The 26653-nt window shown below is 43.5% G+C and overlaps 1 protein-coding gene across 2 annotated transcripts in view; it reads right to left on the bottom strand.

Annotated features, from left to right (window-relative positions):
- LOC135237213 (leucine-rich repeat and fibronectin type-III domain-containing protein 2) overlaps positions 1 to 26653 on the bottom strand; it is a 136132-nt gene that overhangs the window by 36275 nt on the left and 73204 nt on the right. For both annotated transcript variants that reach the window (XM_064304130.1, XM_064304216.1), the window contains exon 3: positions 21039 to 21161. The gene's annotated coding sequence lies outside the window, so the exon portion shown is untranslated. The remainder of the gene's footprint in view (positions 1 to 21038; positions 21162 to 26653) is intronic.

Raw genomic sequence — 26653 nt, 5'->3', positions numbered from 1 at the left:
TGATGCATCAAATATCTGACCCCCCAACATACACACATGCACACCCACACACACACACACACACAACAGTCACAAAATGAAAGACAGAAAAGAGGTGATTTATGCAAACTGTAATAAACACAGCGAAGACGAGGGTCCTTGGGCTATTAGTTAGAAGTCATATTCATGGCCATCTGAGAGAGAGAGCAATAGAGAGAGAGGGAACAAGAGCGAGAGAGTGAGAGAGCAACTGCAAGAAGGACCCCTCCCCTCCTCCCCCATGTTGTAGTTTGTGTATCACAGAGCCTGAGAAGATGGGAGACATGAGGGGACATAGACAACACCACACCAGCAGGCCACCACACACTGCCTTTCCCCCTGCCTATGCGTACAGTACTGTTTTCCACACCAGCAATCCTGGATAAGAGCTTACAGAGAGAGAGAGAGACAGAGAGAGAGAGAGAGAGAGAGAGAGAGAGCAATTTTCCAGACAATATGCAGCCTCTACCTTGTCCTGGATCGTTTTATTTTACAATATTTCTCTGGCATAAAACTTTGGTGCGGACCCTTATTATCCAATCCAATCGCTGGTTTATGCTGGCGCTATCCTCCAAGTGCTTTGGATTTCTGTATGAGCAGAGCCACCACGCGGGGGACCGTAAAATTCACCTCCGTAAATCACAACGGTCAGCCTTAACTTTTAGAAAGAATTCCTCTATTGAGCCTTGCCCCTGTAGCGTCACTGGGGGAGACACATGATAACCTACAACACGCGGAGCTACACATTTAAACAGTGAATTAGCAAAACACATTTACCTTCCGTCTTTTGCTATGCGACCCACACGCCCAAGCTCGTCACAGTCAAATGGCTTGCAGTGTTCGCTGAAATTTAGATTGTTTGGTTTAATAACCTGCCTTTTGTTGGCCAGTTGTTGGTGTGAGTTGTAAGTGAACACAGAATGCATTGTTCTACTTTAAGGTTATAGAGTAGACCCCTCACACACGATGTTATGAATCACACACACACACACACACACACTCACACACACATATGCACGCGCACACACACACACACACACACACACACACACACCCACACGCACACACACACACACACACACACACACACGCACACACATGCACAAACACCATTGAATATCAGCCACTGGCTGCCTGTACTGGAAATTCATTGGTCGGTTCAAAAGAAATTCTCATAGGCCATTTTCTTGAAAGTCAATAACACAATAATTTAAATGCAATTCTGCAGGAGATGGAAAGCAGAGAGTCCTGGTCTTTGCCCTCCTCATTACATTTAACATCAGTTGTAACTCCTTTTATTGCATTTTGGCTGCAGAGTGACAGTAAGATTATCAGGTTTAAAATGATTGTATACAATTACACAACCAGAGGTATTAAGTGTTTGAAATGGAAGTGCTCAACTGGGACTGCTTCTAGGCTAGTCGGGCATGGCAGCCATACAGTAATTACAAAACTCCATTATGTCCACTCAATAATTAATTTCTCATGATTTTACATACAGAATTACAGCTAATGTGTCTGCAGAAGAGAACATTCAAAAGCACTAAAACTAGCACAAAATGGTTGTTACTAATATTCTCATTCCAGTACAAGGTAAGAAACCATATTACAAGATGAAAACCGTTATTTATTATTTATCATTTCGACATATTTTTGTCTAAATGTCAAATTTCTTCACTCCAAAGATAAAAATGGCACAGGAAAACCTCAGTTATTTCACCACAAAATTGCAAATAACCACACTATTCTTGGCCAAAATTACACAGTACATAAATATTAAAATATTTAATCTTTACTTCCTGAGCTGGGCCGTGACTTAAAAACAATAAATTGATTTAAAAAAAATTAAAAATAAATGAAAAAACAAACCTCCTAACTTGCATTAATTTTACTCAAACTTATAAAAGCAATATCCCTGCAGTTATTGGTGTCTGAATCCTGTTCCGTTATTACTACTGTTGTTCAGACCTTTTTTAATTAAATTTCCAGCCAAGGAAGGCCTGCTCCAGTGCTTCCAACACAGTCAGTGGTTCAGTACAAAGGCCCTTCTTCTTCTTCTTCTTTTTTTGCATTGATCTCCTGTAATTATACTTCTTAAATTCAAAACTTAGACCTGACCTGCTGTGCAGCCACAACATTACTCCCCTTTGGGTGGGGGGGGGGGGGGGTACAGGGGCCAACACTGGCTTCCTGGAGGATGCTGTGATACTGCTGCTCATGGAATTTGCTCATGCTATTGTTCAATCAATAACAGTCAGAACAATCAGCCGCTTTTTCCTTTTTATGACAAAACAATATTCACGAACAAGCTCTCCGTGACCACAAAAATTAAAACTCCACTGCCTATGACTGCTAATCTGGCAAAGGAATCCCCCCCCCACCCCCCACACACACACACACACCTGGTATGCCATTAATTAGAATCCCATTTGCAAATTCATTCTTTAGATATGCTGCCATCATGCCCTTAAGCATGAATTCTTAACCAGCCGCGAGACTGTTTTTTTTTCTCGAATGGACAGTTTCACCAAGCCAGACACAAAATTCCACAGGGAATCCTTCCTCAAACAACTCACCAACAACACTGTACTTCTGCCTCCCGAACGAAGGATGTAAAAGACAAAACTTCACCCAACCCCTGAAAACCAACAACCTACCAACTTAAACAAACAACACCCCCAGGGAGAGATGACCCAGGGTCTCCTCCTGACCAGAGAGAGGGCACTCCCTCCCCGCGGCTGAGGTTCAGGCGTGCCTCTTCGTCTGTTCGTAGCTACTGGGCCCCGTGAATAACCCTCCACCGCGGGGCAGCTGTACCCTTCTGTGTGGGAGGATTACACGGGGCCCGCCAGCGTCCCCGGAGAGATAGCGCTGGCCCAAACAGCTCTGACCGCCCCGAGGCTTTCAGGTGCAGGCTTCCTTCATCAGACAACGAGCGCTTCCCGCCAGCTGAAGGCATCAGCCTGGCCTGGATCAGGATCAGCAGTTCTTCCTGGACCCAATCATTCCCCCCCCCGGCTCACAGTGAAGGACCCGCTGCCAGGCCCGTAGCATGGGACGGTAATAAGGGGTGTGGGAGTCGTTAGCACAACCCCCCCCGCTTGAACGTCCAGTAGAAAAAGGTCTGCCAGTGATACCCGAGGGCTCTCCGGCTGGCCCAGGAGAGATCATGCAATCTCGGTCCAGCTCAGGTGGAGGACCCTACCCTCTGTGCTAGCCGCAGGCGTAAAGCATATACCAGGCTCCTGAGATCCACTGCAAAAACAACGCAGGTGCACGTGTCCAGCGCTGCCCAGACCGGAAAGCAAATAAATAAATCTATCAGAAGGTTTTGAGTTTGATTAATTAAAATCATCAGGTGGCTTCCAGGAACATGAGTCTTACGCCACAACACTGAGACAGCCAACCCTTCCCCAGTAGGAGAGCTGCGGTAATAGCCAATTCCATGTAGACAACTTGGCAACTAGAAACCCCTCCCAGACAGTTGTGGTGATCCAGCGTTCGTCGGCTCGCCCATGATAAATCCTTCACTTTTCCCCCAGCTCACTTTAGCCGAGGAAGCTCGCTCGTAAAAACTCAAATTCTTCAAAGTCATGATGTCCTCCTGCCGTGTAATAAAAATATAAAATATGCTGATAACTTACATTTTAACCCATCAGGGTCCCTTGTAATTGGTAAGCTTTTTAAAATGTCTCCTCTGTCCGCACAGGAGCGGCTCCATGTTCAGACTGCATAGCTGTCCCGAGAGTGGACGACCTATTAAAACAGGAATCAGACACCTCAACTCACCCCCTGCATTAACTATGACTAATGCACTTTTGGAATATTTTGTAATCCAGGCATAACAAAGCAATGGACCACCAGTTACAAAATTGCCCATCTACAGCTACTGGGTAACGAGCCCCTCTGTAGACACCCTTTAATCACCCCATGAATATCCCTCCTTTGTAATACCCAGAAATGCTTCTGAAACTGCACAGAGAGTCCATCCAATCTTGGTGCGCGTCCTGCATACCGTTGCTGAACTGGCTATGAAAGCTCCTCAAAACTGATGTCCATGTCCAAAGTCTTCTTTCTCCCCTGGCCCAACTTTGGTAGACCCTGCAAGTGTTAAGCAATACTCCCAACATAACAGATAATTGCACCACAGTTGAACATAAAAATCCATGGCAGTTCTTCTCATTTCTGTTGAATCTGAAATCAATGTCCCATTTTGTTTTTTTAGAAAAGTTCATATGCATAATTGAGGATATCCTTAACCAGTGCCTCTTCATCTGTCCAGTTTTATTTTTGTCTAACACTTCTACCTTACCCTGAACGATTTGATTTACTAAATCGATTTCAAGGCCTTTAATATCCACCTCCAACCTCTGAATAATTGCATTTGTCCTTTGTGTTGTATGACTTATAATTTTAACAAAGCATCTTGATGTGTGACTTACCCCTTAAAAATACTGTAAAATGCCAGTAATGACTTTGCAGTGGAAGGAGAGTGAGAGAGAGAGATGGAGAGAGAGAGCACGAGAGAGCAAGAGAGCAACTGCAAGAAGGACCCCCCATCCTCCCCCTGTTGCTGTTTGTGAATCAGAACCTGTGAAGATAGGAGACAAGAAGGAACATGGACAGCACCACACCACTAGACCACCACATGCTGCCTCTCCCCTGGCAATGCGTACAGCACTCGCTTTCCACAAGGGCAACACCAGCACTCCTGGATAAGAGCTTATCGAATTCACACACATTTCACTATTTATTTTTTTTTCCTTGTGGACGGCCAAAGGCATGTCCACTTATCTGTGCATTTGTGATTTGAGTCCAAGTATCAAAAATACACGGGCAGTCCATTTTTTCACCTATTCTTGCCTGCAGGTGTTTACAACTGGAAATATCATTGCTTGCTAAACAGGAAAATAGTAACCTTCCCAGTTCGACTTTTTCTGGAAACTATGCAATTGCATTGATCGCAATTTCCCCAGTTGTTGTTATTGTGAGTTTATAATTTTGTTGTTTGTTACATCAGCGTTAGAATGTGCAGTTAAGAAAAGTTTTGTGAATGAGGCCCACTGTGTGGCCAGCCAGTCAGACAAGCTGGACGTTTACGGAGTCTGTGATTAATAATTTTAAAACATTTAAAAAAAAACAGTTCTAAGATCGCTATCATACACTCGCAGCATGTGCTACTTGGACTTATCCAAAGATGTTTATAGTGTTAGGACACAGTTGACAACACTGAATAATTAGGCCGCCACCATTTTTTTTTTCCAGAAATATTAGGTTTCAGCTGAGATACTCAGATTGCTGAGATATGCAAAGCCACAGGAAAGGGACAGGCACTGCCTCCATCGCCCTGCCAGTGCTGCTCGTTGACCCGAGAGCATCCATTGACCGCATCCCGAAGACGAATCTGTGAGATTTGGTATGACCTCACTTAACCAGTTCTGCTTACACGCCAGTTACAAAGAAGCCCGAGCTGCATCAGGCTAATAAGGGCTCCTGATTGGACACGAGGAGGAAGAAGAGGAGGAGGAGAAGGGCAGAGAGAGCACGGTCCAGACCAGAGGCCTAAAGCTGAGGAGACCCCAGGAAAAGTCTCTTTCAGCAGGACCCAGCGGTTCGCTATGGCGACCGAGTGTCGCTACGGCAACTAAGTGTCACCACAGCCACATCAATTCCACTGACCCGCCCAAATGATTTTCAATCTCCCTCTCCAATGCTGGCTGCGCCCAGCCAACCGCCCCCCCACCCCACCCCCCACCCCCTCCCACAACCAATTAAATCAGAAATAGGATGACATTTTAAAACACTTTACTGAGCAACGCCCCACAAATGAACACTGCTCCTGTCACCTCCGCTAACCAGCAAGAGAAAAGCGCTGTCTTGCGGTAAGAGATGTGAAATATGTTCATGCAGCTGTAAAATAGAGCTGAGAGAAAGAAAAAAAAAACGAGTGTCACCTCGCTTTTTCTATTGCGATAGGATCACAAGAGTAGTAGGTCTGCAGTAGTACTGTCTATCCCACGGCCACAGCGCTCACTTATGATGGGAGAGAGAGGACTCATCTGCCCTAAAAAATGGGTGGAGCTGCCAATCATCCGCCTATCCGAGCCAATCATACGCTGCGTTCCACTTCTGAAAATTAAGTCACTGGACTGGTTCACTGAAAGAATAATTGGCGATTGCATCAGCCATCAGAGAATTCATACGGAGTCATTCTCCAGGCCTTGCGTGCCCTAGCGTTGTGAATGGCAAAGGTAGACAGTCTTAGGCAGTACGCTATGCATCCTAGAAATTGTATTTTTTTTCTCATTAGACACCAAGAGCCGGAATGTGCTCCCCGCAAAATGATGAAATCTGTTCCCCGTTTTTTTTTTTTCCAGCTTGAATTCAACCTGTTCAGTCTACAGCTCAGTTCCGACGTCCCAGATGTACCGCATGCCAACCCTCTAACCCGGGGCTACGTAACTCCAGGTCCTGCGGGGCAGAGGATTCTGCAGGCATTTGCTCCAATCATGCACTACACCACCTGATTTCACTAATGAGCTCACTTCCTGAACCAAGGAGGTAAAATAATTAGTGAAATCGGGTGGTGTAGTGATGCAGCTGCCCCAACACCTCAACTTCCCTCTGAGAGTGAAAAAAATAATAATGGTTCATAGGATAAACCGACAATTTACTTCTTATTTCTTTACACCTATATTTTTTAGGTTTTCTCAATTGAAAATGAGTAGGTTCATTAAAATAAACCTAATTGTAGGTTCATTCAAAGGACAACACCCTTACATTCTGCCTCGTGCACGCTCCCCTTCCAGAACAATCCACGTTCAGACAGTAAAAATCCTCCTCGCTATTCAGTTCCAATCACCTGGGTTGGTTAATAAGCACAATTCATCAGCCAGGAGGTGGAACTAATTAGTGAAATCAGCTGGCTGAGTTCATCGTTGGAAGAAACACATCGCATAACTTTTACACCTCTTACCCATCTAGGTCCAAATGCCCAGGTGTGCAAATATTGGACTTGAAGAGGATTTTGCATGCCCATCTCCTAGGACCCTATGTAAACGTTCATGCCTTGGTACAGCTGTAATGGTTGTTCTCATGTTACTCCTGGGGTTGCCAGCTCAAATCATGTGCTACTGTCGGAACGTCTTAACACCAGTGTGATCAGAAAAGGTTTTCCCAGTGATCGTGTAACAGTAAGTAGGTTCACGTTGGTGAACTAATTGGTTGTATGTTTTTTTTACTGCCCTGGCGTCTCTAAATACTTTATCGCGCGTGTTAGCGCCTTAGCGTTCTGCACACTGCACATTTCTTTCTGGAAGCTACCGCTATAGCGTTCAGTCAGTGTATCCATCCAGTGTAAACCCCCGTGGATGAGCACCTGCACAATGCATTAATAGTATTTAATTACGCTGGCTAAGAGTTACATTATACATAAGGATGGAAACCATTCAACCCAAAAACAGTGAATAAACCAAACAGTCATCTTTTTACCGTTTAATATTCAGAAAAGGTTGAGTTCTAGCAAAGGTTGAGTTCTAGCAATGCACAGACTGCAAAAACTACACGCCAGCCTTCGAGAGCCTGAAACCTGCTCTCGCCATGAACCCACTTGCCAGACACATCCAACTGAATGAAAAACAGCAACACAAAAAAAAAAACAACTGGCTCAGAGGTCAGACAAAAGCAAGTATGTGAGTAAATGAATAAATAAAAACAATCCCAAGCATAGACAACGAGAAGAAAAGCAGAGTACATTCCATTTTCACTTCAACAGAGCGACAGGCCAGAAAAAGCAATTCATTGGATGCGGAGCGAAGAGCAGGAGGAGAGCAGGGGATGCTGGGATTTCGGAGATTTCCGCCATTGTCCCGAGGAACTGTAATTACTCCGGGCCTTGATTTCACCCGGCTGTCAGAATATTAATCCCAAAAAGCTTTGGACGGGAGCACAGCATACATTTTGGATTGCATTTACATACAAAGATAATTGTGTGCACCCAATAAAGGTTCAATACAAAGTGCTTACTCAACAACCATCTCTTACGGTTTTGTCATTATTGGTTTGCGGTTTGCTATTTAACTTATTTAAATATTTATGCATGTGTGTGTGTGTGTGTGTGTGTGTGTGTACGTACGCGCGTGTGTGCGTATGTGTGTCATTTCCAGATGATGTATGAGGCTGTATGTTAAACAACATTGTAAGGAAATCAAGCATTGAAGTCATCTAATAATCTAATATTTTCAATATGACATTTAAGCAGTTACACCCTGTTGGGGGTGGATGGGGTTCAGGGTTTAGGGGGTGGGGGGGTGTTCTTTTTCTATATATTTTGCACACATCTCCTGTTATGCAGTGAATGACAATTGGCTACAAACAGAGGATGCAATTTCCCAAAATACATGCTTCTGGACCAGTAGCAACTGAATCATGAGGCAGTCATTTTAGCTGTGCTAGCAAGTACAATTTTTTGTGTGATCCTGCTTTTCTTAGTGGCTCGAAGGTGTTATATACACATAGGGGCTATCTAGGAAAAGTCAATTGCATACACTTCACAGTGGAAGGGAAATTTTAATTTCAAAGGAAGTGCCATCAAATTGATGGTTGTGCCTGTTCTACTGTTCTAGCGTGAGTGTATCCAAAGCATTCCTTTAAAATTAGAAGCAATAAACAGCCACCCAGGTACTCTTTAGTTTCTTATTTTCAAAGGATTAAAAAAAAAATGATATAGTTATAAAAGCTTATTTAAGTAGTACAGATACTGACTTATGAGTTTTACCATCAACAGTTACAACATCTCTTGCTTTCTCTCTAATGGTCTCACACTCTCTTTCAATGACTACTGCATGACTAAGTTGTCACTGGCTGTAATAATGGGACTGTTATCACCATGCAGTGTGTTTTGTCGTATGAGATGGCAAAGCACAGACGGTTACAGTTGAACTGTCGGGAAAAGGAAGTCACAGCCAGCTCATCCGTACCTCTAGACTCCAGCTGGTGCACCTCCAGCAGTTTCACAGCAGTATAAATAACTTCAAACTTTAGATAAAAAAGTCTCACCCCTTTTCTCAACTCATATTTTGTGTATCACTGCTGCAAGTACATTATTACCACTGGGTGTGTGTGTGTGTGTGTCTGTGTGCGTGTGTGTGTGTGTGTGTGTGTGTGTGTGTGCGTGCGTGTGTCTGTGTGCGTGTGTACGTGTGTGTGTGTCTGTGCTTGTGTATGTGTTGTGCGTGGGTGTGTGTGCGTGTGTGTGTGTGTGTGTGCTGTGCGTGGGTGTGTGCGTGTGCTTGTGTGTGTGTGTGTGTGTGTGTGTGTGTGCGTGTGTTGTGCGTGGGTGTGTGTGCGTGTGTCTGTGTGCGTGTGTGTGTGTGTGTGTGTGCTTGTGTTGTGCGTGGGTGTGTGTGCGTGTGTCTGTGTGCGTGTGTTGCGTGGGTGTGTGTGTGTGCTTGTGTGTGTGCGTGGGTGTGTGTGTGTGTGTCTGTGTGCGTGTGTGAGTGTGAAAACCAATGAGCCATGCACTCATACAACAGGGGCTTCTCCTTAAGTTCTCACTGATCACAAATAACCACTCTAACCTGTATTTGATTACCATTCCCAAAGAGTCATTCTGGCTTCAGTTCCGATCCGTACCCTGTGAGAGTTACATCAGTACTTACTGAATGTCCCCTGCATATTTCACGCATTATTGCTGCATATTCATGCATAAGGGGTGCACAAAGGAGTTATAACCCAGGATTATGTAAGGCAATCTAATTTCTTACAATACAACTGCATCACGGGTGTTGGCACTATGGCACAAAGTATATATGCATCCAACATGCATTATTCTATGGATTATTCCATTATTAATCTCACAATGCATTATTCCTTACGGGAAATTAAAGCATTGTGAGATTTAAGATATAATCAGAAAATTGACGTCTCGGAAATAAAACAGTTCTCTTCAAAGTCTTTTAAGGGAGAGCTGAGCTCTGAGATATGGTCATTGTTCCTTTCACGGGAGAAGAGTCTGTCCCAGAACTGTAGCTGTGGCGAAGGAAGATATTAATCCGCAGTGATGAAGTGACAAGTATCTCTTCAAAAGCCCGGCTCAGGGGATACGATAAAGGTCACCTATCAAAGAATCACAGGTGGCACTGGGAAGAATATTAACAGAATCCTCCAGAGAAATCTCTGGCTGGCCACGGAGACATGGTCAGGGCTAAAATACTGAGATAGCAACACAGTATATCACAATAAAGCACATTCATGTGAACGTTCATTAGTTGCCTAGCTTCAGAAAGACAAAAATCGAGATCGTCGTAAATGTTACTCACGGGACCATCGTTGGATTTTTCTCTGGTTCCAATGTAACGGTGAATCTGATCTATTGATTCACAGTAGTGTGTGTGTGTGTGTGTGTCCATGCATGCGTGCGTGCGTGCGTACTGAATAAGTTAATGAATAATCTGACATATTAATAAGTTCTTCATATCATATAAGTTTGATTGTGATTATAATCAAATGCTAAAAAGCAATGGAGTTGGTAGAAATGATATACATTTTCTGGAGAACAATGATTTACTGGTGCAAATACTGCAGTCACACAATGTTGCGTGAGTCAAGCAATCTCCGTGCAATGAACAACACCCTGCCAAATATAGCTGCCCATTTATAATAACCACACACACACAAATGTACGTGTCCAATAATATAAGCCGGTCTAAACTTTACTTCCATTCTCCATCCCTGTTTTTCCCCAGCAGTGAGTTTAATCATTGTTATAAATAATTGAACGAATGAACACATGAATGAGCTCATTGCTTTAATACTGCATCTTTTATGACTTTTTAATGAGCTCACTTTGCAGGGAAGAGGGTTGGGCGGGGGGGGGGGGCTCGTGGGTTGGGACTTGATCCAGTCACAGCCGCGGTGTAGCACCCACCTGCGTGACGCACATCTGTCGCTATGCGCAAGAGCGCTCGCCGTGCATAAGCAGACCTGCGGAGGGGGGGGCATTATTTGGACCATTAACCTGGTGGGGGGGGGGGTGATTAAATGTACGGCGTAAGGCAGCCAGTGAGGGAACTGCGTCAGGGCACCAGGGAACCTCCAGAGCAATAAAATGCTGAGGAATCTTTAATGACCAGTGAGCCGTGACCTCTGTTTAAGGTCCCCGTCTGAAATTTGGATGAACGCGCAGGACGAAGACCGCATTCACTTGCGTTTCAACGCAACCAGGCCCAGCTCCATCCATTCCGGTAGCAAATGGGGGGGGTGGGGATCTTGGGGGAGTGAAAGGGGGGGGGTGGTTGATTGGGATGGGATGAATGATTGGGATACAGATTGCCGAAAATCAGGTAAGCAACACTTGGATTCTTTTGTTTGTTTATTTTTTCCCCTTCACTTGAGCCCAAACAAAAAACGGACGGTACCCTGGGCGACAGCTGTTGTGACCTATGAACCTAGAACCAGTCCTAATCGCTACATTCTGTGCATGCTTATTGTTCCTAATGAGCATGTGCAGAATGGGACAGCACTGCCCAGTGTGCTCACACACACACACAGAATTCCAGGCCTCCTCTGCACTAGCAAACAGTGCATTAACGAGCCGAGTCTCATCGGAAAAAAGACATTTTAATGAGTTTCCGCTTTTTTGATACTCTCCCTTCCCCCCCCCCCTTGTGTGTGTTCCCGCTCAAGGCTGTGGCCTCCTCCCTCAGATCAGGAGAGAGCGTAGACGTCCAAGCCCTCCCCCCGACACACGAGGGGCCGAAGCCTCTGCTCCTCGTCCCCTCCACGGTCAGCCAGTTACGCTCGCGGGGGGAACAGAGCCAGAGGAGATCGCTGCACGTGGGCACTGCTTCAATGACCAGGGCTGGGGGGGGGGGGTGAGGTTAGGGGTGGGGCAGGGGAATGAGACATGCACATCCATCAAACTGAGGTCTTTCCCCCACCAGGACAACTGCTACTGTGATTACATTCTACCCCGCCTTCCCTTTACCAAAGCCCGGATTCAACGCCAGACCAGAAGGATATTCTTTAACAGGATCAAGATATTTTTTTTTTTAATTGATTGTGCTCACTCATTATAACCCACATAGCTACCCACACAGCTGACCTGTATACCTTTGTGGTGTAGCTCCACGAAACATTTCTCCGCAGGTGCATTTTGAACATACGCATTCGCACATGGGTTGTTGTAGGGTTCACCTGTCTCGTTGCCAGCAATGACACTGCTGCTATGCCCGTCACCTGCCATTGTTCAAACAACTTTTTCTTCACTTATGTATGTACTTTTGGAATGATGGGTGCTGAAGTTATATCCGCAAGCAATTTTTGTTTTCTTGGTGTAGTGTCAGGTCTGTCGCTAAGCAACAGACCCACAACCCCTTGTGTGCTCAAAAGCAGCAATGAACATTTCACCCCTGAAACTGTGTAATTGATTAACTTTTGAACCACACCTTAGCTGGGGTAACAATTCATTGGGCCTTCTGGCTGTGACAAGGTTGGATAAAATAACTCGATAACAGCATTTCAGAAATTAAAGCTTATTTGCAGCAAACAAAGTCTCTTTAGATCCCCCATGACGGGCCATTTAAGTTCAGTAAAGTATCCTTAATAACCTATTTACAGAGATATTCCTCAGGCATGACGGTAGCATTTAATGTGAACTATTCGCCATAAGTAATGTGTTGCTGTCATAATATTTCTCAGCTGTAAACACATTTAAAATGATGTCAATGTGGCTTAGCATGGCCTCATCAAATACATTCAAAACAACAGAACCACTACTTTTCAATATTTTTCTTCATTTGTTTATCATTCTTCATTTTCAACAGGTTAAATAGCCTCATCAGCTGCTCTCGCTAATGAGTTAATACATTGCTTATGCAAATCCAAATCCCCGAGGCATACTATTGTGAGTCATAAATGATTAATGAATCAAATTATTTAAAAGTATTATTAATCTGCATCCAAATTATGTATGCTTTTATAACATACAATGCACAGATGCTGTATGTTTGTGTTGGATGTGCAATTTTTCTCTTCATCTTTCTTTTAAAATGCAAATCTTCAGTGGTTTCTAGTTTGTTGAAGCTCTCTACACACAGCTCCATTGAAAATATTTTTTTAAAAGCCTGATTTTTTTCTATTTCCACTACAGCAGTGTCTTTCAATATCTACAGTATACGTTGACCTGCACGGTACACATTTGGCAGCACATTATTACGCTAGCCAGAGACATTTCAACACAATAGTACAGCCCTAGTGTGAATTTAACCAGAGTCTGCAGGAAATGCCCAAGTACAGTGCGTGAGTGAAATAGGAACCCAATGATTTTTTTTGTGGTTTAGAACAACGACAAAGTTTGCCTGCGTTTTCTAAAAGTGCCAAGGACCTTCCACCTTCTGGGGACAAATCTTTTTTCCTGCATCCCCACTTTTTTCAACTTTCGACTTTCTTGGTCAGGGTGTCCATAAGGTGGGGTCAACGTCATCATCTTCACGGTCAAGGGCAATGTCGTCCCTGAACTCCAAGCCCTGGTCAAAATGTTTTAAAATGCAGAGCCACTTTTCCTCAGCAAATATCATCTCACATTACCATTGTATTTACATTTTGGCATTTAGCAAATTCTCTTTCCCAAAGAACCCTGCAATAGGGCATAGCGGTTTTGGTAATGAGCAGGGCTGATTCAAAGTTATCAGTGCCACGATCAAAATTAGCAGTTGACGCATAAACCCACAGGACGCAAATGGGGTGGAAGGTTGAGGCGTGGGCATGGCCAGCAAACCCATAAACAACGCTCAGTTCAGCATCAGCCGAGGCAAGCTGCAATCTAAAAGTTTGTGTGTTTCAAATGAAATGTAAAAATAGGAAAATACTTCAGTAAAGGACAGTTTCCAGTTCAATGATGTATGATTGGCCGACGGATATCAGGTCATTATCACCAACATTCCGTCATCGCTCATCTTTGATATCGAACGCTGTCACTCATAGAATGCATAAACACGTAAGCGATAATGGAATGCATCACAACAGCGGAGTCATTTGCACATAACACATAAGATAACTGATTTATTGGAGATTTGAACATTCTATAATGTAGTCACGAAAGCAGAGCCAGCGATGGGGTCGAAGGTCAATGCAATTTAAGTCTCACCGATGGGAGCACAACTATGACATCGTCCATCTACTATAAATCAAAAGTCGACCATCAAATGTGACAATAGCCGGCACCAACGAACATACACTGAAAAAGTGCAGACCGCCCTAAAGCAACAGCAGAGCTTTCATGTTTGTTCTTAATGGAGAATCTGAGGCGATCAAATTAATTTAAAATATAAAATAAACTGCCAGTTCCTCCCTTTCTCCAAACACACAGCAACCGGATTCTTAAACCTGGGGAATTCTTAAACCTGCAAAGTGCGCCTTCTTTGTTCTCCTCCAGTGTACATTCAGTTAATACGATTGATTATAATTTCCATTAATTCCCGTTTGTTGCTATGGATGGGATTAAGGGGAATTTTGATGAGCACAAAGCACAGAGGAATGCCGCTTATTTCGTATTTAGCGTGTTCTCGCCGAAGCACCTGCGACAATCTTCACTCCGCGCTAACGCCGACGTTCTCAATGCAGTTCTAACATGATAAAAGAACACGAGCTAAGCTTGTTTATTTTCCGAGGGCCCAATTATTAGTCATTAGAATTATCTCTGTCGGAATATTTACGGGAGCTGTTTTACTCTCAAAGGCGGGGTCTTGACATGCTGTTTGACGCGAGGCGTTTTCAGCTCAGTGCTGACATTGTTTCCTCGGTAACGCAGTCAAACGAGAATAACGGAACAATCTAAATTACTTAAGGATACATTAATTGCTGCTAATTCTGTTTTCATTCTCTCTCTCTCTCACTCTCTCTCTCTCTTTACTCATGCAGCCTTTTTCTGTCAGCATCTCAAGCGCAAGCCAGAAAGTCTGCTTCTTTTCCTCAACAGCCAGGCACTCAGGCTCAATATGACTGATGAATTCACATCAATCTAGCGGCAATGAAAGAAAAAAAAAAACTGCACCAGCATCTGGCTTTGGACGCCGGGCCGAAATGAAGTGATGGATGCGGCTCCTTCATCGACTCTGAAGATAATGCACGAGCCTAACGTTCCCGCGACCCAGAAAGAAAGCCTCCAATGAGGAAAGAGACAAGGAGTTTTTGCACTTCACCTAAAGTGTTTCCATTGGTTCGATCAGGTTCTCCCTCCCAAATCCGACCAATGAAAAGAGCAGCACTGCGCATTTAATTAGAGCACTCATATCATGAAGATTTCACAACACACTGTAGAAACATCAATTCATCCATCCAATATCTATACCTGCCTACACTGAGCAGGGTCATGGAGACTATCCCAGCATGCATTGGGCGAGAGGCAGGATTTACACCCATGACAGGCTGCCAATCTACACACCATTCACTCACGCATTCATACCTATGGGAAATTTACAGTCCAATTAGCCTTACCTGCATGTCTTTGGACATGTGGGTGGAAACCAGAGTACCCGGAGGAAACCCACGCGGACACGGGGAGAACATGCAAACTCCACACAGAAAGGCTCCAAGCCGAGATTTGAACCCACAACCTTCTTGCTGTGAGGCAACAGTGCTACCCACTGCACCACCCTGCCGCCCACTGTAGAAACACTGCACGTTAACTGCATAACTGCAAAGGCTGGAATGTGTTTTACAAGTGGGTCCTCAAATTTATAAGTGACAACAAACCACTGGTGAAGAAGTAGAGGGCGTTGAATAAATGTAGTTCTGGCACCACAGAGCACCATACAGAACTGGAAAAGAAATGCAAACAATTCAACAATATGAATTGTTGTGTTAATCTGTCACCCCACGGCAGCCCACACAGTAGTTTATTTTCAAACTAAAAGAACATATTTTTGTATGATGATGATCTCAGTAATTAAACTGACAAATACAAAGTTACCAACCTCAAACTCATTTTGTCATGAATCATAACCCTTCGAGTCCCCCATTAACAACCAAAAAGTCATTCTTATGGCTTATGATGGGAGGAATAGAAGGCTCGCACAAAAATCAACACGCAAAAATATTTGCACAAACACGAAGTAGAGGAAAGAGTCACTCAGGCCATAATTAAACCACAAATCGTGTCGAGCGGTCTCAGAATCTGCTACGTTTACAACATTATTTATGTATGTGCGTATAGATCTCTCTCTAAATATACATATTAGATCAAAGAAAACTGCTATGAAATCAGACATAAATTCATTGATAAATGGCTCATGTTTTATATTTTCAGTTATGAATTTGAAGACATTGACAAGAAGTTGTGAGAACCAAAGACATATATATATATATATGTTTTTGTGATGCACTAATGAAAATTATCTTTGCACCGAAAGTAAGAAGTGCTGTGTCATTACATCCTGTAATGCAAGTGCCTCTGCGTAAGGAAGTGAGTAGTTATATTCATTATCTTTAGATTGACTTGGCACCCTATTCACCATCTAATGACGAAACCATAACAACACACATAAAAATCTTAATTGCAGTTAATTACATGAATCTTCCTTTAACATAAAGCTCCATCTACACTATGCCTGGAGCGTTTTATATAAATTTTTGGGTTTTATTTTGCTACTAAAGCATGACAAAAATGAGAAAGTAAAAAAAGACAAAAAAATCTGTTTGGACCTACAGAAAGAAGTCGGAGGTTAGTAGTTGGACTCCACTAATTGGCCAAAAAAGCATTATTTTTGCTTTAACTTCAGTACCTGTCTTCTGTGTCATAACAGGCTGTTTGTCTTCAATGTGCAAACCTTAATGGAGTTATTGTTCCTTCTATAAAGTTAGAATCCCCCATTTTTCAAAGGTGAGAAATCAAACGATGCAGAGAACTCATATAAGCTTCACGTCCACTTTGAAATATATACAAAACATCACATATACAGGAATGAGACGGCACAAAACACGCTGCCATACCTTTACACAGTATGCATGCGTTGTGAAAATGCCCAGTCAGTAAGCATGTAGCCTACAGCGCAATAGGAATATTTATGGAACATTTATTATATTTTAACTGGTTACACTATGCGTTAATCGGACATGCCAAACTCGATCCACATTCTCTGATTGGGTAGTTCAAAAGAACGGTGTTGGCCTGAAAACTCCAATTATAAACCCAATCTCTTTGACAATTGGACGTTAGATGGAGAACATTACACTTGAGATTTGAAGGGCACACTGTGCATTTCAAAAGTTTGTTTCACAGTCAAATCAAGCCTAGGATTTATCTGCGCACAGTAACTTCTCTGATATGGCCACAATGAATATATCAGTTTCCATGTAGTCAAAATAAATAATTTTGTATGGGTTCCCAATGTTGGATGCATCAGAGACAAATACACACACACAAGCACACATGCATGCATGCACACACACACACATACACGTATGCACACACACACCAGTACTTTTTCTTGATCTAAAAATACATCTTTTCTTCCATTAAAAATCAAATTTGATCTCTCATGGTTTTGAATACCACAAACCTATCCTGTGACCCAGATGAGACTGAATGAAATATTTCCAAAGTTAAGAGCGCTTGCCAATCAAAACGCAGATCTGTAGAGGCCCTTTGCGATGTCATTTCCTTCAGATTGTTCTTTCATGAGGAACCAGCGTTTACTTCCCAAGCGATTAGGCTGACATATCAGCCTCACACCCCAGGAGAACACACAAAAGCCTATCAGAACCCTGTCCCAACTGTCATCAACTTTATCTGGCAGCCCTATTATCTCAAACTTAACAGGCTGGATCACACCATCACATGTCCGGCCTGGAACATCATGCACTTATCACACTTCCTGGTCCTCCAGAAAAGAAATAGAAAAAAAAAACAAAAAAAAAATGTTGCTTAAAAACAGTGGACACTTCTTCCCCACAGAAAAGTGCACAGAAAATAGGCTGATTTGCACAGTATGGACGGGTTATTTCTTTTTTTTTTGTGAATTCTGTGAATGTTCCTTGTAAGAATAACTCTTTCATAAGCATTACACAGATATACAGACATGCTTACGTCAATAACTGTAAATTGGCATATGATGTACATCACATACAACACACCATATGAGTACTGCCAATTACTGGCATGTGAAATTATTAATGTTTATGTAGTGGATATGAATGTGTTATGCAGTGCTTATAAAGAAGCTATAAAGTTCATTTAAAAAAAACTCCATAAAAAAGGGTTAGAAAAGATTATCTTCTTGCAATCAAGCACATTTTAAATTATGCTGACAATATCTGTCAATGAGCAACTTTCTGTGCATCTACTAAAATGAACCTCACATCACAACCCTAACCCCCACCCCGTTGATGCCACAAAACCTTTCATTCTAGTTGATTACCCAGCTTGGTAAATTTAACAGCATAATAATGCTTCAGAAGCAATATGGAAAAAAACAGTTGGCCTGGGTCAGAACTGCCTGTGCTGTGCAATTCAGCATAAAAAAAAAAAAAAAAAAACACAAAGTGCAATGGCTACTGCTATCAAAAATGAATTCTGATGCACTGTGGCTTTGGAGGCCCAGCCAAACAGATGGCTATTGAGATGATAGGCCTTTGAAACTGAAGTACTGATGGCCATCACAGCACATTACAAACTGCAAAACTACACGTCTATGGTACCGAATGTCTATGTGGCCGAACGTCTATGGTGCCGAAGCTTCAAAGTGGGTAGATGGTGTGTTCATCTGCCAAAGAAAAGAGGCAAATTCTGCTGTTAGGATTATTTTGTAGTAATAATTAGTATTTTATACAAACTGTAAAACTGTGTCCTTTCTGACAAGATCCCTTTTTTTTAAATACGAAATTGCACTGTATCTTTGGACATGTCATATCCTGCAACAGATTTCATATACTTATTTTTTTTTTTTCAAGAATTGTGGTGAGGGTTCCTTAACAGTGTGAAGCAAACGCATATCCAACTTCGACTATGAATGGAAAATACAGGGTGAGCTCCAGTGAAATTCTCAATAATTTATTCATATGCAGTATTTCTGCATAGACTTCTTAAAAATATTAGTATCACTAAAAATAAGAACATATAATCTCCAGAAATAATGGAGAGAAACAGTTTGAAATGCTTGTTCAAAACAGTCATAAAGAGCATGGTTTTCCAGATCCTGGGGGGTATTTCACGAAACATGATTACTGAGTTAACTGGACAACCGCGCCGATTAAAGCCCAGAACAAAAACCCTTTTAATTCAGTCCATGTTCCAGATTTGGAAGCGTTTCGGGTGTTACTCAGTGCAGTTATCCATCTAACTCAGTAATCCTGCTTCGTGCAACACCCCCCCCCCCTCGTCTGAACAATCGTGCTCCCTGCAAATTAAAAGTATGCTGTCCGTGAGACATTTTATTTCAAATAGAATTTAATTTCATGTGCAATGGCTGAATTCTTAAACTGAATCATTAAAATTCTGTGTCAAGTCCCATTAGAGCGGAGACCGTCTCAAAGGTTCCCTGCCTGCCAAGTTATACTTTTCAAATCTTTTTAACTCTATTATGCATTTTTTAATACTTAAAAAAATTTTAACTCTAATATGCATATTTGTTTCCATGTAGCGAACTGAGGTCCTTCCAGAATATGACCCAGTGAGTTAGCTTCACATATATCAGATAGATCCTTACTGAACGTGCACAGACCAGGTAAAATACAGGTGTGTAATTAAGACATGCTTGTCCTGCTTGGGATTCACCTTAAATGCAGGTGGAGTTGAACAGTTTCATAGATGCTCAATTAGCCAGCTTCAGAAAGTAGGCTGGCCAAGCGTATCTTTGAGAAGAGCGAACGTGATCTCAAAAGCGGTAGCGCCAAATTTCTGAAGGGTATTCAAAACTGAAAAAAAAAAAAATCAAGAATAAACAGCAGCATAAATGTACCAACAGAGAAAACACACAGACATGCAGAATTTTTGACAGCAATTCGGGAGATGGTTCTCATTCTGAATCGTCATCATCATCATCATCATCAGCAACACCATCATCTATGATTCAGGCGTTTCAGCCGATGATGGTGAAACGCTTATTTCAAAACAAATGAAAGCATCGCAGGAGCACACACAAAAAGAATCCTCTCAATCAAGTTCAGGGAAGTAGAACTACTCAAAGCTTCTTGATGGATTAACCTGAAATTCCTGGAGAGCCTTTTAGCAGAGAATGAATGATGGAAATGCTGAATAATAAATATTTTTTAAAAATCTATTGGCTGTGTACACCTTCAACAGCTCCATTTCCAGCTCCACTCTCCACTGGTCAGAGGGCACAGTCACCTTGGTAACCCTTTCGCGCACACACTTGTGTATACCGAAAAAAACAAACCCCGCCAAACCCCACGTGCTGCCTGGTCATTGTTCATAAACGTGTCCTGCGTTTTTTGTCCACTGAAGGGGCTGGTCGAACGAGCACACAGCCATCGCGTGTGTGCGATTTCCCATCCCGCTTCCACCGAACGAGGCCAGAGTCAGCCAGGAGGCAGAGGAGAACTTAGCGTCTCCAGACATTTTGACAGTTCAGTCAGCGTTCAGACTCTTCTCAAGGCCGTGATCCCGTGGCCCGAGGGAACGGTGGCATTTGTGAAATTACCATTAACCTTTGAGCGGAGGCAACTCGGCATCATAATGCGCTCCATTCACAGGTCAGACTTGTGTCTTAAGAGGGGAAGTGAGTGGATGTATGTGTGTGTGTGTGTGTGTGTGTGTGTGTGTGTGTGTGCGCACGTGCACGTGCATGTGTGTGCGCGTGCACGCTTGTGTGTGTATGTGTGTGTGTGCACGTGCACATGCATGTGTGCGTGTATGTGCGTGTGTGTGTCTGTGTGCGTGTGTGTGGGTGTATATGTGTATAGGTGTGTGTGTGTGCGAGTGTACAGTATGTGTATATATTCCTGTGTATGTGTGTGTGTGCGCGCCTGCGTAAATGCATGCTGGACTGCTGGAATGTACTTACCGAGCAAGACTGTAGCGGTAAGGAAAGAGCCCGTTCAGGTCAGCTTGCCATCCTCGTAGTCTTCTACAGGCTACAGTACGGGGTCATACTGTCACGAGCTGTGACCTCACAGTGCGGCGGCACCTGCAGGAACATAAAACAGCTCATTAATTCCGTTCCAGCCGAACCCAGCGGCCTGCCGGCGGAATATCAAAGAGGCCATTTTGCTCGGCCTAAGCCATTAGACACAACGTGTTGATTCGTGACTCACTGGTAAGTGCCTTTTCTCACAAAGTTTAGAGTTCAAGGGGCCCTGAATTTCCATGACTACCCCCACCCCTACCCCCCCCCCCCCACCACCACCACACACTATCATATCCCACAGCCCACACCCACTCAAACGTCTCTGCCCTGTGCATGCTCCTAAACACATTATTTCACACTTGCTCTTAATTTATTTTAATATTCTCTTTCATTATTTACTGTACTTTTTAACCTTTTTTCTTACGTTATTACCGGTTGTGTTACAGTAACTCTTCTTTTAGCACTTTATATATAAACTGGCATCTTTATCTTCATGTTAGGTCTTTTTTCTCTTGTCTTATTTTCATTCCAGTGCCTTTGAATTGTGTTTCCTGTGATTTGTTATGGAAAGAACTTTGAGCATATCTTAAGGAAGGAGCAACATAAATCAAGTCATTATTATTATTATTATTATTATTAGTTTAATCTAATACACTTTTCTAACCAACTTATGTATGTAATCTGAGCTATCTGATTCTATCCTTTTGCATGAGTCACACCAATGGAGCAGCTGACAAAACTCAGTCTGGGGAACGGAGTTTATCCAGGTACATGTGATACGGGTGATGAGGGAGGGGGGAGGTTGGATATTGATGGGTTGGGGTTTCACATCCAACCCCACTCATCAACACGTGCAGTTGGCTAAAAATACAGTTCCGCCTTCCGAAGCTCTGGATTGGACAAGGGCGTAGAATGGAAACTGACATCAAGCCCCGCCCACTGACAGCCTGCAGTCAGACGCTTCTCATTTGTCGACAGCGTGTGAGGATATCGACGATAAGCTCCGCCCCCATCTGGCTCAGCTAATGACGTCAGCCAATATCAGCCAATCCGCACAGCGTCCCACTTCAGGATAGCATGCTGTCATATGTCTATGTACTTGGACCAGACATTGTGGCTCCTTAAATGAAAAATACTTCCTTCCAACGAGCAAAATAACTTTTTTTTTTTTCTTTCAGCTCCCTTCCCCCATCACTTCAATCAATAAATGTGTCTCCAGTTCTAGGAATATGAGATTTACCCCCGGGCAGCCCGTGTGTGTGTGTGTGTGTGTGTGTGTGTGTGTATGTGTGTGTGTGGTGCTGCGTTTACCGGACTGCTCGGCGTACAGTCATTTTCCGGTAAAAAAAAAGTCTCCAAGAGATCTCGAATTCAGCCTCGGCTGGACAAAAAAAGTTCTGTTTCACCGCGGACGACTCGGCCCGGAGGTGTCCACCGCGTCTCGGAACACTGCCCAGTAACTCCGCCCACCGGAACACCGGCCAACAAAGCGTCTGCGGGTGAAATAAACTGGCTTTCTTCGCCCGAGCGAGTGAGGGAGGGAGCTGGGGAAACCTTCAGTTCCCTTCGCGCTCTCCGAGGCCTCTCGCCCCCCCCCCCCAAACCCCAACCCCCCCCATCTCATTCCACCGCTGCAGTACGTGGGGGCCTCCACACGAGTCAATCTGTCCGCGTCGCTCCACGCATTTCACCTGAGCGGGCGAGCGAGTGAGCGGGGAAACCTTCAGTTCCCTTCACATTCTCCGAGGCCTCGCACCCCCCCCCCCCCCAAAACCCCCACCGCCCCCACCGATCTCATTCAACCGGTGCAGTGCGTGGGGGGGGGGGTGGGGGGGAGCACGCACGAAGGCCTGTCTCTGTCTGTATTACACTGTGATGTGTTTCCTCCAGCCGATACTGTTTGTCCAACCAGCCACGCAAGGCTTATATTTGGTATATTATGGTACATTGCTGAACAGAATAAAGGGTGGCCTGCAAATGTATATTTTGGTAAGAATTTCTTTACGAAATGAGTATTGTATTTCTGTACAAAATGAGTATTGTACCTTATCGAACCCGTGTTTTGTAGTTGTCCAATGACCATGATATGCACTTTTGTACATCGCTTTGGATAAAAGCGTCTGCTAAATAAATGTAAATGTAAAAGTTGTAGTGCACCATCATTTTTTTTCTTGAAATAAATGCAAAGACTAAACTGTAGGAAGCAATAACATCATCCGATCTATGTCATAATGTCCTGTAACTTCATTCCTGGAATGATAAAATCTAGTACATATGCTCTACATCAGTTTTCTCATTTCCATGTGGCTGTATAAGCAAGGACTCGATGCAGCAGATAGGGTTACAAGGACAAGGCTAAGGGGTTAATGCACATAGCTCAGTATATTTCACAGTGTTTGTGTCAGCACAATTGACATAATTGGATCCTTGAATCTTTGGTATTGAATCTCTCAACATCTCTACTACAATAACCTAAATCTATGTAGTTGGAAAACTAGCTAGTACCAGATGAAATCTTCCACTTATTTTCTTTTTGTTTTTAGAAAACAAATCCCTTCATCATTGATAATTTTTGACCATACTGGTCGATGTTCAGATGAGCTATTCCAGCAGAATTCATGCGTAAAAAAAGAGAACACATCATTGTCAGTTATCTGAATAAGATGACACATTTTCGTTAAAGAAAGAAATCTCAATAGGGTAGCTGCGATTCAAATGCAATTAAACTGTTCCCTTGATTAGCTGCCTACTGTGCTAAGCATCTGTTTCTTACAATAGTGATTGCCAAGCAAGCTGCCAAGCTTTGACTGTCCACAGTTGAACTACTTAAAAGTCTTTTTTTTTCTTTTTTTTTTTACTGGAAATAGGCACTTCTTTTAGCTGCTCCATTATTCAAGTGCCGCACGGCACAGAGAAGAAAACGTAAACAGAGGGAAGAAAGAAAAAGATCAAACGCAATTTCTGCTCCAAATATGCTCCGTGGGCTTACGATGCAGGGAAATTTACATGCGTGAGTGATGAGCGATTTGGTATGCTGCTTGTGGAGAGACGGACTCGTTCGAAAAGCTGTCTTGTCACAAGGGTGCCCGGGATTCGATTTCACACTCACCCAATGCTGGGTTTTTGGAGTGATAAACTTCACCTGTCACTTACGGGGGGGGGCAGAGTTCTTTGTCTACGGAGGGCAAAATGGCTGGTGTGAAGGCAAAACAATCCCCTCACATCACTCCACCTATTTTTTCTCCGCACGCTACAGCTGACCTTATTCCACCAACCCCCCCCACCCCCAACACCCCCACCCACACACACACCCCCCAGCCAATGAATCACACTAGGTGTTCTCTATGGACAGCCGTACTAAGATATGAAGATACAGCGAGTGAATGGAGGATTGATTGGATTGGTGGTTGGGGAAGGTGTGGCCACTGCAGCCATGTACAGTAGTGTGCACAGGTGGGAAGGCGGGGGGTTGTGAGGGTGGGGGGGGTAGGGGGGTTGGGGGCAGGGTAGTGGGGAAAATGGCTTCAACGAGCTAATGAGATTTGGAGTTACCCCTGCAGGGCTCCCCCCACCTCATCCCACTTCCTGGCATTTGGCTTTCCGGGGGGGCTGGGGGGGGCTACTCCACAGGCCTTATGTGAGGGGATAATTAGGGAGCGTAAAAAAAGAAAAAATCATCCGGAACAGAGGGTGGAGTGTCTGAGAAGAGGCTTTTTTTTTTTTTTTTACGGGCGACGTTGGATTAGAGAGGCCGGATTCCACTGAATTCTATTCCACGAGATTCTATTATTCATAATACGGATGCTATTTTTAGTTGAAATGCATACTTCATCATCAAAAAAAAAAAAAAAAAAAGCAACTACGCAGCTCCTTCAGGTAGCCCGCTGCCATCGTGCTCTTCAGCTGGGTACTTCACCCACTTAGCATCAAAAAAATTTCTAGCAGTACAATATCAATACGCATTTTATGCAAAAGCATGCGATCTGCGACGGCTTCACTGGACAGCACAGAGGATCGCACATGAAAGGCATTACTGCTAGACTCATGGATGTACGCACTAAAAGCCTGCCAGAATGAACACACGTTCACGGAAGCACACAGTGGAGTCAAAAAAAAAAGAGAAAAAAAATAGAAATGGGATGTGTAAGGGGAGGTGAGCCCGTTCACTGTGAAGCCGACCCCACATCCCACAGCTGGTTTAAAATCAGGAGAATACATTTTCAGTCATAACTAGGAACGACGACGTCTCTTTAAAGCCCCATCGGATCAAACGGCTCGCATTGGTTTGCGTTCGCTGCGTTTTATACAGACTGAGGACCCCTCTCGCGTACGGAAGGAACGACTCGCGCTCTCTGTCAAAGGAGGAGAAGATAAGACACGAGTGTTTTAATTTCCACAGAGCCCACAGCGACCCCTGTTTCGTGAGGACGCTTTCACTTCACTACAGCACATGCACAACGCACTTGTGCGTTAAAGGGTCCTCACAGTAATCAGCACACGCTGGTCACCTTCCCAGCATTAAACATATGTAATTACCTACATAGCCTGTATCAGCAAGCAAGGCTATCGCTTTCTGTCATTTAAAAAAACAAAAAAAAACTTATGAGGGGCTAGACACAGATTAACCAGTAGCTTATTTTTTGTCTTGTACTTAATAATTCCAGTAGCCGTGTTCCTGTAACGTCTTAATTAGCATACAGGCTGCACTCTGTTTCGCCAGACCGTGGAGCAGATGTATGTATCTGTAAACATTAAAATGCACCAATGAGGTTTGACTCTGTTAGCAGGGCTCTTGTTAGGGGGGGAACAGAGGGGCTGTCACAGTCAAAGTGCACTGTCAGCTCCAAAACCACATTTTGAAGATTTCTCAGCATCTCACCGTCTGCTGTAATTACAGTGGACCTTAAGGCTGGCAGGCTGAGGGCAGCGTCAAAGGAAATCCATACTAAAAGGGTACAGCACCTCGCCACTCAAAAATGATACAAAAACCTAAGAGATCACACGCAAAACAGCCGTCGGATTGCGTTTCGGCTTCAGATCATAGTCTAAAAGGGATATATCAGCTATATTTCTTATGTTTGTCTCATCATTTTGTATAAAATATCCCTGTCCATGAAATGGCTAAATTAATGTAAAGGCAATATTTAAGTAAATTGACTGGCGAAATGCCTCATACAGTGAGCTCCATAATGTTTGGGGCAAATATTTTTAAAAAATGTAAAAAAAAATTGGCTCTGTACTCCACAATGTAATCAAGCAAATCATATGTGGCTAAAGTGCCTTTATTAAAGCATATTTTTATACATTTCTGGTTTCACCATGTAGAGATTACAGTACTTCTTACACATAGTCCCCTGCACCCCACCCATTTGTCATATATATGTGTGTGCTGTGTTCCAATCTTTACAGGCAAACATTTCACCCCCATTATCTGATGACAGGCAGCGGAGGATCCTGTGACATTTTATATGAAAGGGGATTTGGATCATCATTTAAAAATCACGGGCGTGCAAATGAAGAGGCGTCTCAGAGGCCCTGGGCGTTGGGAATGC

The sequence above is a fragment of the Anguilla rostrata genome, chromosome 1, assembly GCF_018555375.3.
Source record: "Anguilla rostrata isolate EN2019 chromosome 1, ASM1855537v3, whole genome shotgun sequence".
NCBI classification, from domain to species: domain Eukaryota; kingdom Metazoa; phylum Chordata; class Actinopteri; order Anguilliformes; family Anguillidae; genus Anguilla; species Anguilla rostrata.
Note: the sequence above shows the minus strand (reverse complement) of the source record. Positions and strands in the feature narration are given on the sequence as shown.